This window comes from Cebus imitator, unplaced genomic scaffold (genome assembly GCF_001604975.1).
Source record: "Cebus imitator isolate Cc_AM_T3 unplaced genomic scaffold, Cebus_imitator-1.0 Scaffold598, whole genome shotgun sequence".
NCBI classification, from domain to species: domain Eukaryota; kingdom Metazoa; phylum Chordata; class Mammalia; order Primates; family Cebidae; genus Cebus; species Cebus imitator.
Window position 1 is genome coordinate 569,891 of NW_016107913.1, and position 16,616 is coordinate 586,506.

At 39.8% G+C, this 16,616-nt stretch overlaps 1 protein-coding gene and 1 pseudogene across 1 annotated transcript in view; one reads left to right on the forward strand and one right to left on the reverse strand.

Moving 5' to 3' along the window:
• Positions 1–16,616, reverse strand: part of ZNF484 (zinc finger protein 484) — a 442,175-nt gene that overhangs the window by 120,741 nt on the left and 304,818 nt on the right. The gene's annotated exons all lie outside the window — the stretch shown is intronic.
• Positions 1,236–16,616, forward strand: part of LOC108294702 — a 38,034-nt pseudogene continuing 22,653 nt past the window's right edge.

Here is a 16,616-nt window from a genome sequence, read left to right on the forward strand (position 1 = left end):
CGTTCATTTTTCATTCACTTATTTTACAAATATGTAGTAGCATCATTGTCTGACAGTACTGTTTTAGGGACTGGGAGAATATGATAGTACTTAAGAAAGGCCCTCATTCTTGTATCTCTATCAAGGTAGATAAAAACTTTTAAAAAGGTAGATATTTAAAAATACTTTAAGGGAGGCTGGGTGTGGTGGCTCATGCCTGTAATCCCAATACTTTGGGAGACTGAGGTGGGCGGATTGGTTGAGGTCAGGAGTTCCAGAACAGGCTGAACAAAATGGTAAAACCTCGTCTCTACTAGAAATAACACCCCCCGCACCTACAAAAAATTACCTGGGCGTGATGGCACGTAGCTGTAATCACAGCTACTTGGGAGGCTGCGGCAGGAGAATTGCTTGGACGTGGGAGGCAGAGGTTGCAGTGAATGGAGATTGAGCCACTGCATTCTAGCCTGGGTGACAGCGCCAGACTCTGTCTCAAAAACAAAAACAAACAAACAAAAAACCTTTAAAAGATGCAAAATTCTATAATAGCAGAGAATGATAATTGCCACAAAGAAAATAAAATACGGTTATGGAAAATCAATGAACTGGTTAATCCGAGTCCTGTCTGTGTCCACTGCTAGCATTTCGGAGTGGGTGCCACTCACCCAGCCTCCAGTGATATCCTAGTTGGTTTCCTTCTGTTAACTGGATGGCCTTCATTATTTTTTTCTGCAACACAGCCAGTCTATCAAGTTGTGTCCTCTAGAAGCAGAGCCTGCAATAGCAATGATTGAGTACCTTTTCTTGAGAGAATAACCTTATGAGAGGGGAATAGTAAGCCGGGTGAGACAACGGTGAGATCCACCTAAGCCAGGGTGATCTCAACACAGGTCTGGCTCAGCCTGACACCCAAAGTTTTGGAGCATGGATTGCGTCACAGAGTTGGCCTGACCTGAGGCAAGAGGAATAGCCATTTACACCATGTGTCAGCCAGTCACTGGCTACACAGGCTGTCCAGGTGAGGCAGCTCCCTTCAGTGTGGAGAAGGCCTCGGGAGAACAGGACAATTGAGAGCCCTTGGCTACCAACATTAATAGTATCCTGGGGGATGCAGAGGTCTAGTAAAGTGGGACTGAACAGAGCAGCACCCTTTAATTTAAAATAAGAGGAAAATGGATATTGATTAGAAACACAGCAGCATCTGCCGCAGTTAGAAAAAGCGTGACTATGTGGTGTTTCTGTAAGAACACGAGAGAATGTCAGTGAAGCACGTCATAACAGTGATTGGAGCGTGAGTTCTCAGTCAGTGGCAGTTGTTTTGATTGTGACAGGGACTGAGACGTTTATAACTTCAATAGCTGGCAGTAGAATTCCTATCAGAGGAGAATTCCTAATGTAGAAGTACTAGCTTGATGAGCTGCTTAGGATAAAATGGAAACTTTAAAGTTATGCCCATTGGCAAGAGTTAAAGCAGCAAAGGGGGCACCAAAACTATCTTGTATGAGACAAGGAGACGAATTTAGTTTTTGCTTCCGCGAAGAGAGAAGGTAGAAGAGAAGGGAGGAGAAGGTGGGAGATGAGGGAAAGAGAACAAGGGTCATGCTAGGAAATGCTCAGAGGTAAATTAGCTGGCAAAACAATGGGGAATTAACTTTTAAAGAATATAAGGCTATGTTTACAGTAATTTTGGCTACATCTCCATATCTTCTGTAAGGCTATTAAACATAAACTAATGTGTTATATGTATATATAGATTATTATTTATGAATTAGAATGTTTGAATCACAGAGAAAAAATAATCTACAAAGTGAAGAAGTTTGAATTTTCAGCCAGAGGTGACTATTGTCTGGAATATCCTGAGAACCAGAACCAATAGGAGAGACGCAGGGAGAGAGAGAGAGAGAAAGACTTTCTATAGGGCATTCACTTATGTAATTCTGGAGGCTTGGAAGTCAAGTGCAGTTGGAGAGCCCATGGGATAGTTTCAGTATGAATCTGAAGGCCCTAGAACGAGGATAGTCAATGGTGTAAGCTCCAGTCTGAAAACTGGCAGGCTCAAAATCCAAGAAGAGCCAATGATTGAGTTTAGTCTGAAGACAAGAAAAAAGTCATGACCCAGCTCAAACAGCCAGGCAGGAGTTTTCTGTCACCTACTGGAAGGTCAGAATAATTTTTGTTCTATTTAGGTCTTCAACTGATTGAGTGAGGACTACTCACATTAGGAAGAGAAGCCTGCTTTGCTCAGTCTACTGATTCAAATGTTAATTTCACCCAAAATCACCATCACAGATATAGCTGGGATAGTATTTCATTAAATATCTGGGCACCTCATAGCATAGTCGAATTTCGACATGAAACTATTCATCACAAGTCCACCCCTTGTCAATTTGGCACCATACATATCTCCTTAAACTGTACTTAATCTCCAAACAAAGAAAATAAATAGCAAGGTCATGCTTCTGTCTAATATATAATGATCCCATGTACAACTGAAGACATACCTACCCCTTCCCCAGAAAAGGAGGTATAATCCTTGAATGATGTTTACTTTTCTCCTTGATATCCTGTAACTTAAATACTATAACATAAAATCAACAACACTTAAATACATTGATATAGTCAATACATCCTATGTTAAATTATACGGGAATTACAAAATATGATAATACCCTAAGGGTATATGTATTGCAGACACACCCTTCCTTAGCTCCATTTTGAAGTATGAGTCCAATTTCCCCTTTCTAGTTAAGATCAATAACCAGAAATAGACTAGTAACTCTCTTCATGCCTATTGATTCAGAAGCATGAGGAATTCAAAGTCACTGGGTAATAGTTTTAATTTCCAGTTCTATAAAGGCACTGTTGTGTCTCTTGGTGAAAGCAATTCTTCATCTGAAACAGACTTCTAGGCCAGCAGATGGTAAAGTTGTAGGATCAGGAGGCCAACATTTTGCTAGTAGTTCACTAGGAATAATAGTGAGTGAGACCACTCCCACTTTCTCCCGTTAATTACTGGACCTGTGAATTCTGGGTTTTGGAGAAATAGCATCGTATTTTGGATGCCGAATTAAAGCATGCAGACCCCTGAGAAATCTTTCCCCAGCTCAGTACTGTCACCTGGCGGACACTGTAACTGAGTCTGCAAAAAGCCATTCCACCATTCCACAAAACCAGCTGCTTCAGGAGGGTAGGAAACACAGTAAGCCGGTGAACTCAATTAACATGGACTCATTGCTGCACTTCTTTTGCTATTAACTGAATTCCCTGATCAGAAGCACTGCTGTTTGGAGAACAACGACTGTGGTTAAAGCATTCTGTAAGTCCATGGACGGTAGCTTTGGTAGAAACATTGCAGGCAGGGAAGGCAATTCTAAATTCAGAGTGTCTGTTCCAGTAAAATCAAAACATGGCCCTTTCCATGATGAAAGTGATCCAATGTAATCAACCTGTCACCAGGTAGCCGGCTGATCACCCCAGGTGCATATCAAGGCTTCAGTGTTGGTCTGTGTTGCCGGCATACTGGGCCCTCACGGTCGCCGTGGCCAGGTTGGCCTTAGTGAGTGGGAGTCCATGTAGGCTAATCCTCCATCCCTGCCATTATGGATACTTTGCTCCTAAGTCTACTAGGTGATGACAGAAGTGGCTGGGGAAAGAGGCTGACAGGTATCCACAGGACAGGTCATCCTATACGCTTGATTTTTAAAATCTTTGCTGAGGTCATCCTTTGGTGAGCATTGACATGGGACACAAATATCACCATGTTTTTTTCACTCCTTCAGAGAGGTCCATCCACATATCTCTTTCCTAGGTCTCCTTGTCACCAATCTTCTAATTATGTTTACACGTTATGCCATTTGTTCTTCCGGGAAAAGTGAACAGGCAGGTATACTCTTTGAAGTTGAGTCCACTGGGACAACTTTCCTTCACCACTGTCCAAGGATGTCCCAGAGAGTGGCTGCAGTGCTGCAGCTATTCACTTTCAGATGGCTCCTGCATATCCTGAAAAATCCTCTGTAATCCAGGCCCAAGTCTTCTCTTCTTTTGTCAACTGATAACGGGAAACTGATAGGGGCAGGCTGGGAGAGAAAAGGCATTGTAACAGATGTGGGGACCATGGGCCTTTGGGTCGCTTTTTCATGTAACTTACTTGTGCTTTAGGGGCTGCTCAGGCCTGACCATGTGTATACCACTTCCATTAAATGCTGGAGTGCTCTTCTGCACGCCTAACTTCATAGCCTGGTGAATCAGATAATACTCAGCTCATCACGTGCAGCACAGATCACATGGTAACTTGGTGGCCCATGGTTAAGAGTTCTGTATCTACTAAGGTCTAGTAGCAAGCCAAGAATTGTTTCTCAAAAGGAGAGGAGTTATCCACAGAAGACGGCAGGACTTTGCTCCAACATTCTAAGGGCCTGTGCTGTTATTCATTTGTAGGGTTTGTCAAAGTCTCCAAACAGCATCCTATCGGTCACTGGCACTTCAAGCACCACTGGATCTGCTGGATTATATGGCCCAAGCAGCAGGGAAGCTAGCACAGCAGCCTGGACTGCTACACAGCCTTCTCTTGTTCTGGGTCCCACTCAAAAGCAGCAGTTTTCAAGGTCACTCAGTAGATGGGTCAGAGTAACACACACCAATGAGGAATATGATGCCTCCAAAATCCAAAGAGATCCATGGGTGTTGAGTCTCTTTTTTGGTTGTAGGAGAGACAAAAAGAAACATCGCCTTAAGAGGAATATCTTGATGTGTCCAACATCACTGGACCACTCGAAATTTTACTGAGGTAAAAGGCCCCAGAATTTTAGTTGGATTTATTTACCGTTCTCTGATGTGTATGTCTTACCAGTAAGGCTAGCATACTTGTTACTTCTTGTTCACTAGGTCCGATGGTCATAATGTCATCAGTGTAATGGATCAGTAATATCTTGTGGAAGTAAAAGGTAATCAAGATCCTGCAAAATAAATTTTAACATTGCCCCGGAAAATTGATATATCTGCGAGGCAGGACAGTGAAGATGGATTGCTGGCCTTGCCTGCTGAAAGAAAATGGCTTGCAATGAGACTTATGAACAGATACAGAGGAGAAAAGCATTTGTCATGTCAATGGCTGCATATCCAAGGATGTGTTAATTTGTTCAATGAAACCACATCTGATACAGCAGTTGCAACTGGCGTTACTATCTAGTTAAGTTTACCGTAATCTACTGTCATTCTCCAAAACTCATTTGTTTTCTGCACAGATCAAACAGGTGAATTGAGTGGGGGATGTGGTGGGAATCACCATCCCTGCATATTTCAAATCCTAAATGCTAGCATTAATATTTGCAACCCCTCCAGGAAGGCAGTATTACTTTTGGTTTACTACTTTCCAAGAACAGGTAGTTCTAGTGGCTTCCATTTAGCTTATCTCACCATAATAACCCTTGTCCCTTATACACCAATGTGGGGATTCTTCCAGCTTCTGAGTATATATATTCTAATTATGCATTCTAGAGCTGAGAAATAACCACAGGATGGATTTCGGGACCCACTGGAGCCACTATGAGACAGACGTGGGCTTAACTCCGTGAATCACCTGATCTCCATAAGTCCTTACTCCGACTGGTGGCCCACAGAGGGGGTTTTGGTCTCCTGGAATTAGAGTCAGTTCAGAACCAATGTCCAGTAGTTTCTAAGACGCCTGATTATTTCCTTTTGCCCATTGCATAGTTAGCCTGCTAAATGGTGCCTTACCTTTGGGGAAGATGTGAGAAAGTTTAACAGTGTAATTTTTTTGCAGTGTAGGAGGCTCCTTCCTCAAGAGTAGCTGGCCTCCCTTTCATTCAGGGGGTTCTGGGGCTGTAAACTGGCTCTAATCTGGAAATTGATTGAGGAGTCGTGACTCTGGTTGTAGATCTGCTTCTATAATGAGACAGTTTGGATATGTGTCCCCGACCAAATCTCAGGTGGAACTGTAATCGCCAGGGTTGAGGTGGGGCCTGGTGGGAGGTGATTGGCTCATGCGGGTGGAGTTCTCATGAAAGGTTTGGCACCATTCCCTTGGTGCTGTCCTCGTGATCGTGAGTGCCCTCTCATGACATCTGGCTGTTTACAAGTGTGGCACCTAACTCTCTCTTTTGCTCCTGCTTTCACCATGTGACATGGAAGCTCCTGCTTTGCCTTCTGACATGATCCTGAGGCCTCCCCAAAAGCAGATGTTAGTGTTAATGCTTCTTGTAGGATCATGACCCAATTAAACTTCTTTCCTTATAAATTACCTGGTCTCACCTATTTCTTTATAGCAATACAAGAACGACCTTATATATACAGAGAAAGTAAGAACTTAGTAGTCTTCCAGATTTCACTTCTGGGAACATCATGCTCTACTAGATGTGCTAGAGTGAGATGATTCTGACTGCTGCCTTGGGTCCGCCTCCCTTACAGGAACCACACCCCCTCTGACCTCAGCACTGCCCCCTGGCTCCTGCCATCCTGGGATCCACTTACTCCCATTGTCTAGATTTCCCAAACAGTGACTTCATTCTCCACTGTAAGGTCTTGTCTGCAGAGAAGAGCAGTCACAAAGCTGCTGAGGCTCTCCTTAAAAATTCATTTCTCACAATAGCAGTGAAAAGTAGTACTTCCCCTGTTCTCTCCCAGTGTGGGTGGTTAGATCTGAAATGACGAGTCTATCCTAACATTCCAATCTCCCTAAGCTTTTGAATCCTTTCCTCTACAGATGGTCCCCTTTAAGATGGTTCCCGTTACAATGGTGTGAAAGTGATGCACATTTAGTAGAAGCCACACTTTGAATTTTGAATCTTGATCTTTTCCCAGGCGAGATCTGCTGTATGACACTCTGTTGTAATGCTGGGCAGCTGCAGTGAGCCACAGCTCCCAGCCAGCCACACCATCACAAAGGTAAACAATCCCCACTCTACTGTGTACTGTGAGTGTGCTGTATTGCCCGTGGTTTTTGTGTCTGTACTTTAAAATTATTTTTTCTTATTTTTTCATAAGTTATTGGGATACAGGTGGTATTTAGTTACATAAGTAAGTTCTTTAGTGGTGATTTGTGAGAATTTGGTGTGCCCATCACCCGAGCAGCACTCACTGCACCGTATTTGTGGTCTTTCATCCCTTGCCCCTTCCGAGTCTTCCCCGCAAGTCCCCAAAGTCCATTGTATCATTTTTCATTCTCAAGCTTTGCCAGAAGAGAGAGAAACCAATGCCAGCAATTAATTTTAGTTCAATGTTTCAAACGCTCTTCAGGCTGCATACACTTTCAGCTGTGCACATGAACGGTTAGTGCCCATACAGGCATTCTGGTTTTCACTTTCAGTATAGCATTCAATAAATTAGATCAGATATTCATTACTCTATTATTAAATAGGCTTTGTGTTAGATGATTTTGCTCAACTGTAGACTAAGGTAAGTGTTCTGAGCGTGTTTAAGGTAGGATGGGCTAAGCTATGATATTTGGCAGGTTAAGTGCATTAAATGCATCTTGACTTGTAATATTTTCAGCTTATGATAGCTTTAATGGGATGTAACCTCATAGTAGACAGAGGAGTATCTATACATGGAACCAAGGCAGGTCTGGCATTTCCAGCTTACTCACTGTAGGCCACCTTTTGGTCTAGGCTTTAGGAAACCAAAGAAAGTGTTGGAGCCCTTCCTGACTCCTGAGATGCACATTAGATGCATCATCTATACTTAGTAAGCACATATCAATAATGTCAGCCTGAGATAAAGTGGTGTTCCTCCACCATTATCTCACACCCTTAATAACCATTCTCACATGTTTAGTAGGTTTCTGTCTGTATAATTTAAAAAACTCAAATAATTATTGTAGAGTGGAGCACTACATGCTCATGGGCCACACTTTATACCTCACCTTTAGGGGCCTGCGGAGATAAGTCTAGTTATAGATCTAGAAGACGAAGAAAGGTGGTGGGCGTAGTTCCTGAGAATATTCAGCATTGTCTTGATGGCAGCTTCCTTAGGGGAGGCCACTAGAATTTCGTCGGTCACTGAGAGGTTAGTGCTTCAAATGGGGGTAGAGAGGCTGCTCCCACTGGGCTGTGGAGACATCTTCCAGCGGAAAATAACTTGGTTCAATGTTTACAGCTTCATCAGGGTCTTCCCACATATCAGATCCCCGCTCCAATATTCGGATTCCATTCCTTCTCAATCAATGCCCTCACTTTAACAGTAAATACTTTACAAGGCTGGTAGTTCAAACTTAATTGTAATTCAGCCAGTCATAGAAAGAGTTTCTGGGCTTCATTTTCAGTAATCTCGGACCTGAAACTACAGGAGATAAATGTCTCCTTCAGGGCACATATAGAAGCTTCCAGATCATTTTGGTAGCATTTGAGCTGGGAATTTTAATCCTTAAGCTCATCTTTCTCTTTCTATACTTTGTCCAGCACCATTAGGAACAACCAGTCCTAAACTGTTGTATAGCTTGTCAGAAATGTTTGAAGTTGCCATGTATACCGTCATCCACATCCATGCTTTTTATAAAGGGTTGATTAGGATTATCCAAGGGTGATATTCTGCATATCTGTATTTCCAGTCATGCCAGGTACTGTCAGTGCTTTATTTACCACTGGAAACAGAACCATTCACATCTTTAATTCTAATGAGATTAGAGAGCCAATTCTGGAAACTTCAGAACAAATTCAGGAAATTTATTCTTAAAATTTTGTTTCTCTACAATCACTGTTAGTACGAATTCGCACTAATCTCAGTACTGATCTGTATTAGACAAGTGCCTTCAAAAAGAAAAAAAAGCCAGAACTAACTAGGTGTTTAGATGGATAGGTAGATACATAGGTAGATTTATTATAAGGAATTGGTTTATGTGATTACAGAGACTGAGGAGTCCAGGATTTGCAGTTGGCAAGTTAGAGACCCAGGGAAGCTGGTAACGTAGGTCCAGCCCAAATCCAAAGGTCTGGGTACCAGGAGAGCTGATGGTGGAAGTTCCAGTCCCAGTCTGAGCCCAAAGGCAGAAGGACACTGATACCTTGCTCAAAGACTGTCATAGAGAGCAAATTATTTATTAGTCAAACTTTTATTCCATTCAGGCTTTCAAGGGATGACATGAGGTCTACCTTCAATGGGGAGAGCAATCTGCTTTACTCAGTCATACCTGGGAGGCTTCAAGACCTCTGAGGAGGATGTTAAACTTCCTTCAGACATGGAATTAAATTTTGATTCAGTTTTATCCAACTGTCTTGGGAAAAGGGGAATGCTTCACCTAACAGATGGTTTAAATTATTTTGATATAATCATTATAAAAATTTGTATAACTGTGGATAAAAAGAAACAATGAATGAGCCAAATACATACTTGGCAATTCACAAAAATGTTAGCTTTATGTAAACATAATCTTACTGATAAACTTGGAAATTAAAAAAAAATGCTTTTCTAATAATATCAGGGCTTACAAAAGTCTTCTTGTTTCTTTTACTTATCAAAGGCTCTGACATCTGAGGCTATTCAAACCCTGAGTTTCAGGGGCTCTGATGTGAGAAAATGTGCATTTTCGACATCAAATCCATTTCCTTGTCAGATAATTTACAACTTACTCTGTTTAAGCAGACTCTCTATTTAAAGCTAAGATTTATCACACAGCAAGTTCAACCTCAGGAATTCCATATAAGTCTACAAGAACATATGTCTAAAAACTGTTGAGTAAGTTCAATGATGAAAATTGTAATTTATATCAAGGATGAGAAATACACTCTTCGTAGGGTCTATTGTCGATGACTAATATATGAAGAATTAATGCAACGGATCATCTAAATAATAGTGCTATGCGTGGATCTGTTTCCATTGGCATGTGGATAAGAACATGTGCTGGTAAAAAAACAGTTTTGAAAGAAATCTCATGTATTATGATTGTTTTATTTTCTCTAATAAAATGTAAACATTTATTTATTCTTGGAAAATGATTTTGAATAGAAGTATTTTCAGGTGTGTTTGTTATATTCCTTTATTGTTAACTTTATAAGCATTAGTTTTATTAATTAAATATAATGTGGCTTTTGTGGAATGAAAAATGCCAGCCTAAAGCTCAACTGGTCACTTTTCAGTTTTGTTGGTGGTGACTGTGGACAGACATGGTGTAATTCTTTGGAGAATTGAGACAACTTGGGAGATTTACAGGGCACATGTGATTGTATTTCCAGTAGTGCAATTGTCACATTAAAGAGAAAGCAGGCATATTAGAAGTAAAATTTATTCAAAGGACCTTCATCGAATAAATGTCAGTTGTGGAAATAAATGTTAAATTGGAATATATGAAAGATAAATGGAGATAACAAATGGAGACCATTCATTCATGGACAGGTAGAGAAACTTTCAGTGAAAGCTAAAAAGATTGAAATAGGGTCATGAAAGGTGATGTATCTGTTTTGAGGTACGTGACATTTAGATAGTAACTAGAAACATTGATAGAGAAGTACCAGCAGGATGGAAATGATTGAAAGGACCAGAGAGGGGGGAAATAATTGACTGGAGGTCCCAGGTTGGGGAATAATTACAGAGAGCACAAGTGGACAGATTTTACTTTCCCAGAGGAATTCCTCAACTGGATCGGAAGGGAAGGCAACGAAGAGTGACCGGGACATAGTGTGATTTTAAAGGTAGGATACATCAAAGTCTGGGGGAGTTGAGGCAGAGGACTTTGAACAAGTGTGAATATGTCTTTATGGAATGTTCCCATCCTGCACAGTGTAAGTGTGCAGCTAAATCAGAGCTTTCTGGAAGGGACCTTGCTAGTGTTACAGGAGAGGAGTCCCTGTGCAGACACCAAAGAGGGCTCTTGGATCTTGTGCAAGAAAGAATTCAGGGCAAGTCCACAGTGCAAAGTAAAGCAAGTTTCTTAAGAAACTAAAGTGGTGAAGAAACAGCTATTCCTAAGACAGAGTCGTGAGTTCCTGAAAGTAAGAGGAAGAATGTGTTCACGCTAGGGACAATACTTGTTTATATATAGCATTTAAAAAAAGATCATGGGGAGATGTGCTCTGACACAAGGGTTTGTAATAAAGGATTAATTTTCCTGTGTTTTGCAAGAGTCAATATTATTATATTTAATGCAAAATTAGGAATGCTTCTGTTCTCAATATATGGGAATATCAGGACACTCTCAAGTCTGGGCCTGTTTAGTAAGCATTATCAATCTGTTCCCTTGACGGTAAACATCTAGAGGCTAGGAATGCCTAACTTTCTGGAAATGCAGCCCAGCAAGTCCCAGCCTCATTTTCTTAGCCCTTACTCAAGATGGAGTCATTCTGACTTAAAAGCCGTTGACACTAGGAAAAGCACGATTCTGTAAGTGAAACAATTTGGAAACAAGTGTCAGGCAGTCTTTCTTTAGACACAACACGACTTTGACATACAACCACAAATAATGCTTTGCAACCAGGGCAATCACTATCCTGAGGGGAACTATAGAATTTTAAAATAAATGTATTCTTTACGTAATTACTAATTTTTTTCATTTATTCTTATCTCTTACAAGTATGATTATATTTGTTTAGGAATAAAAAATGTGTTTCTTAAGGAGTTTATCTATTTTTATTGTAATTCCCATTGGACAGCACATTTTTTGTTGTTAGAATAGTATAATCCCAATATCTGACCTGTAGACATGAAGGCTAAGAATAGAAACAAGTAATGGTAGCTCAGAGGCTCAGGTTGGAACACAATGGCTCTGTCTCCTAAGAAGAAGGAAGGTCTAATATTACATTAGACCACATGTGGCATCTTTATATTTACTAAGGGTGGTTAGTGCTTGCATGTTTCAAAACAGTCTTACATTATCACTATCTGCATTTAACTAATTCAAAATTCAAGCTTAGTGGATTTTTTTTTTCCCACAGTGGGCATGCTAATGCAAACATCACATTTCAATGAAATGCTCCAGTTTTATTCCTAAGATGTTCTAGGGTAGTGCTTCTCAAATTTTAATGTGCAAGATCCTTAGGATCGTGTTAAATGCAGATTCTAAGTCAATGTAGGTATCAGCAGGGAGGTCTGCATTTCGAACAAGCTCCCAAGTGAGGTTGGTGCTTTGCATAGTAAAGTTGTCGTTTGCAGTTAGATACCTGCTTACCAACAGAAAGTGACCAGATAAGAATGAACACACGCTTACCAAATGTTTGTCTCAATAAATTCCTTTATGTAGACTTATTAGAATCAACTTAACATAAAATATGCATGACACATATAACATCCCAGTTTTTATTAAAATAAATTGATTGTTTTTTTTTGTCTGCCATATATGCCAAATAAATGGAAAACTAAAGATAATAAATTTTTTTTTTTGGTTAAAATCTGGTCCTAGCATTAAAATTAGTTTGAAGGGCATTTTTCTGAGAAATGAATCTCTCTCTCTCCATGTATATTAATACATATATACATATATAATATTTAACATGTAAATTTTAACTTTAATTTGAAATAACACTTGCAAGAACCATGCTGTAAGGTAGTTTCCAGGTACCAAATTGTCAAAATAGACATTTATAATCAATACTTAATTGATGTGAACATTTTGCATTATGACATTAGAGGGAATTCTTACTTGAACTCTGCATTAGCTGATAGTTCAGTGAATTCTGTAGCTTTAATATGAATTTCCTTCCACTGCATTAAGTTCTAGATTTTAATATTTGTAGAATCGGCTGCATACAGTAGGGAAAATGCCTTGACTCTTAGTAATCATGAGAATTAAGGGGTCACAATGCCTTTCTGTAAGGTGATTTAGTGCATTTAAGCCAGATTTCTGTGAAATCCAAGAGGAGAATTTTTTTTTTTTTTAGCGAAAATTAGTTACTTTAAGAAATGAAGAATAGAAATTCCTTTAACAAAGTCAAGAAAATTCTGTCTGGTAATCTAATTACCATTAGAGAATGCTATAAACACCTCTATGCAAATAAACCAGAAAATGTAGAAGAAATGGATAAATTCCTGGACACTTACACCCTCCCAAGATTAAACCAGGAAGAAGTCAAATCCCTGAATAGACCAATAACAAGATCTGAAATTGAGACAGCAATTAATAGCCTACCTACCAAAAAAAGTCCAGGACCAAACGAGTTCACAGCCAAATTCTACCAGAGGTACAACGAGGAGCTGGTATAATTCCTTCTGAAACTATTCCAAACAATAGAAAAAGAGGGGATGCGCCCTAACTCATTTGATGAGGCCAACGATGTCATCCTGATAGCAAAACCTGGGAGAGACACAACTAAAAAAGAAATTTCAGGCCAATATCCCTGATGAACATCAATGTGAAAATGAAAATCCTCAATAAAATACTGGCAAATTGAATCCAATAGCACATCAAGAAGCTTATCCATCGCGATCAAGTTGGCTTTATCCCTGGGATGCAAGGCCGGTTCCACATACGCAAACCAATAAATGTAATTCATTGCATAAACAGAACCAAAGACAAAAGCCACATGATTATCTCAATAGATGCAGAGAATACCTTTGACAAAATTCAACAACTCTTCATGCTAAAAACTCTCAATAAACTAGGTATTGATGGAATGTATCTCAAAATAATGAGAGCTATTTATGACAAACCCACAGCGAATACCATACTGGTTGGGCAAAAATTGGAAACATTCCCTTTGAAAACCAGTACAAGACAAGGATGCCCTCTCTCACCACTCCTATTCAACACAGTATTGGAAGTTTTGGCTAGTGTGATCAGGCAAGAGAAAGAAATTAAGGAATATTCAAATAGGTAAAGAGGAAGTAAAATTGTTTCTATTTGCATACGACATGATTGTATATTTAGAAGACCCCATTGTCCCAGCCCAAAATCTCCTTCAGCTGATAAGCCACTTCAGTGAAGTCTCAGGATAAAAAAATCAATGTGCAAAAATCACAAGCATTCCTGTAGACCAATAACAGACAAACAGAGAGCCAAATCATGAGTAAAATCCTGTTCACAATTTGATACAAAGAGAATTAAATACCTAGGAATACAACTTACAAGGGATGTGAAGGACCTCTTCAAGGAAAACTACAAACCACTGCTGAAGGAAATAAGAGAGGACACAAACAGATGGACAAATATTCCATGCTCATGGTCAGGAAGAATAAATATCATGAAAATGGCCATATTGCCCAAAGTGATCTATAGATTCAATGCTATCCCCATCAAGTTACCACTGACTTTATTCACAGAAATGGAAGAAGCCACCATAAGCTTCATATGAAACCAAAAAAGAGCCCACATAGCCAACGCAATTCTAAGGAAAAAGAACAAAGCTGGAGGCATCATGCTACCTGACTCCAAACTATACTGCAAGGCAAAACAGCATGGTACTGGTACCAAAACAGATATATAGACCGATGGAACAGAACAGAGGCTTCAGAAATAATGCCACACATCTACAACCATCTGATCTTTGACAAACCTGACAAAAACAAGCAATGGGGAAAGGATTCCCTATTTAATAAATGTGTTGGGAAGACTGGCTAGCCATAGGCAGAAAGCTGAAACTGGACCCCTTCCTTACACCTTAAACAAAAACTAACTCAAAATGGATTAAAGATTTAAACATAAGACCTAAAGCCATAAAAACACTAGAAGAAAACCTAGGCAATACCATTCAGGACATAGGCGTGGGCAAAGACTTCATGTCTAAAACACCAAAAGCAATGGCAACAAAAGCCAAAATTGACAAATGGGATCCAACTAAGCTAACGAGCTTCTGCCCAGCGAAAGAAACTGTCATCAGAGTGAACAGGCAACCTACAGAATGGGAGAAAAGTTTTGCAGTCTACCCATCTGACAACGGAATATCCAGAATCTACAAAGAACTTAAATTTTCAGAAAAAAAATACAAGCCCATCAAAAAGTGGGCAAAAATATGAACAGACACTTCTCAAAAGGAGATATTTATGCAGCCAAAAAACAAATAAATAAAAGCTCATCATTACTGGTCATTAGAGAAATGCAAATTAAAACCAAATTGAGATACCATCTCATGCCAGTTAGAATGGCGATTATTAAAAAGTCAGGAGACAACAGATGCTGGAGAGGATGGGGAGAAATAGGAACGTTTTTACAATCTTGGTGGGAGTGTAAGTTAGTTCAAGCATTGTGGAGGACAGTGTGGCAATTCCTCAAGGATCTAGAACTAGCAATGCCATTTGACCCAGCAATCTCATTACTGAGCATATATCCAAAGAATTACAAATCATTCAATTATAAAGACACATGCACACATATGTTCATTGTGGCACTGTTCACAATAGCAAAGGCTAGCAACCAACCCAAATGCCCATCAATGGCAGACTGGACAAAGAAAATCTGGCACATATACACCATGGAATACTATGCAGCCATAAAAAAGGATGCATTCATGTGTTTTGCAGGGACATGGATGAAGCTGGAAACCATCATTCTCAACAAACTGACACAAGAACAGAAAACCTAACACTGCATGTTCTCATTCATAAGTGGGAGTTGAACGATGAGAACACATGGACACAGGGAGGGGAACATCACACACCAGGGACTGTTGAGGGGTAGGGGGTTAGGGGAGGGATAGCATTAGAAGAAATACCTAAAATAGTTGATGGGATGATGGATGCAGCCAACCACCATGGCACATGTACACCTATGTAACAAATCTGCATGTTCTGCACATGTATCCAGAACTTAAAAAAATAATTCAAAAAAGACAACGTTTATTTTGTTCATGAATATGCAATTGTGCAGGACATGGCAGAGGCAACTCCGCATGGGCTGGGGATGGCTCAAAGACCAGGGGCAAGGATCATCTCCATGCTCAGCTACTTACACGTCTAGTGGTTGATGCTGGTGTTCAGATTCCTCTCAATGTAGTAGCTGGATCCAGTGCTGGGTGTTCCACGAGAGCAGAAGGGAGCCAGGCAGAAGTGTCTGGCTTTTCCTAACTGAGCTGAGGAAGTCAGGTGTCATTTCTACCATATTACAGTCATTAGAAGTGAGACACTAAATCTGGCTCATATTCAAAGAGAGGGAAATTAGACTATTTTAAAATAAGTGTCAAAGAATTTAAGGGTATATTTTCAAACTGCTAGAGGGAACTCAGAAGGCTCTGCCACCTACAACCAACTATTTCTTTGCATTTCAATATAATTTTTAAGGGAACTCATAGCTGAAGCTGAGGTTATATTTTGGAGTCACACGGTGAAAGTAATAAAGTGCATGTAATTTGATATTTCAGAACATTTTTTTCTTTTGTCCAAGACATTATAAAGTTGAAATGTGGCTTTGGCAGTTTTGTAAGAGATATTATATAAACTGAGAGGAAAAGAAGAGTTTTGGGGTCATTCTTAAAAATTCATTTTGGAGAAGCACAGCATTTGCACAGCATCCCTCTGATTTCATGCTATTTATATAAAAGAGCTGTGCTTTCCCAGGAGTGGAAATTACATTATTGGAAAATATAGGCTCTTTAGGGTAAATGACAGCACAAAGATAGTAAATGTCTTTTTATTTGACTTAACCTTTGTGGAAATGCTATTATCATCAATATATTGTAAAAGAGATGAATCAGAACACTGTTAGAAACTCTTTAATGGATCCTCTATCTGTGACATATTATAAAGCTAAATTTTTTTTTTTTTTT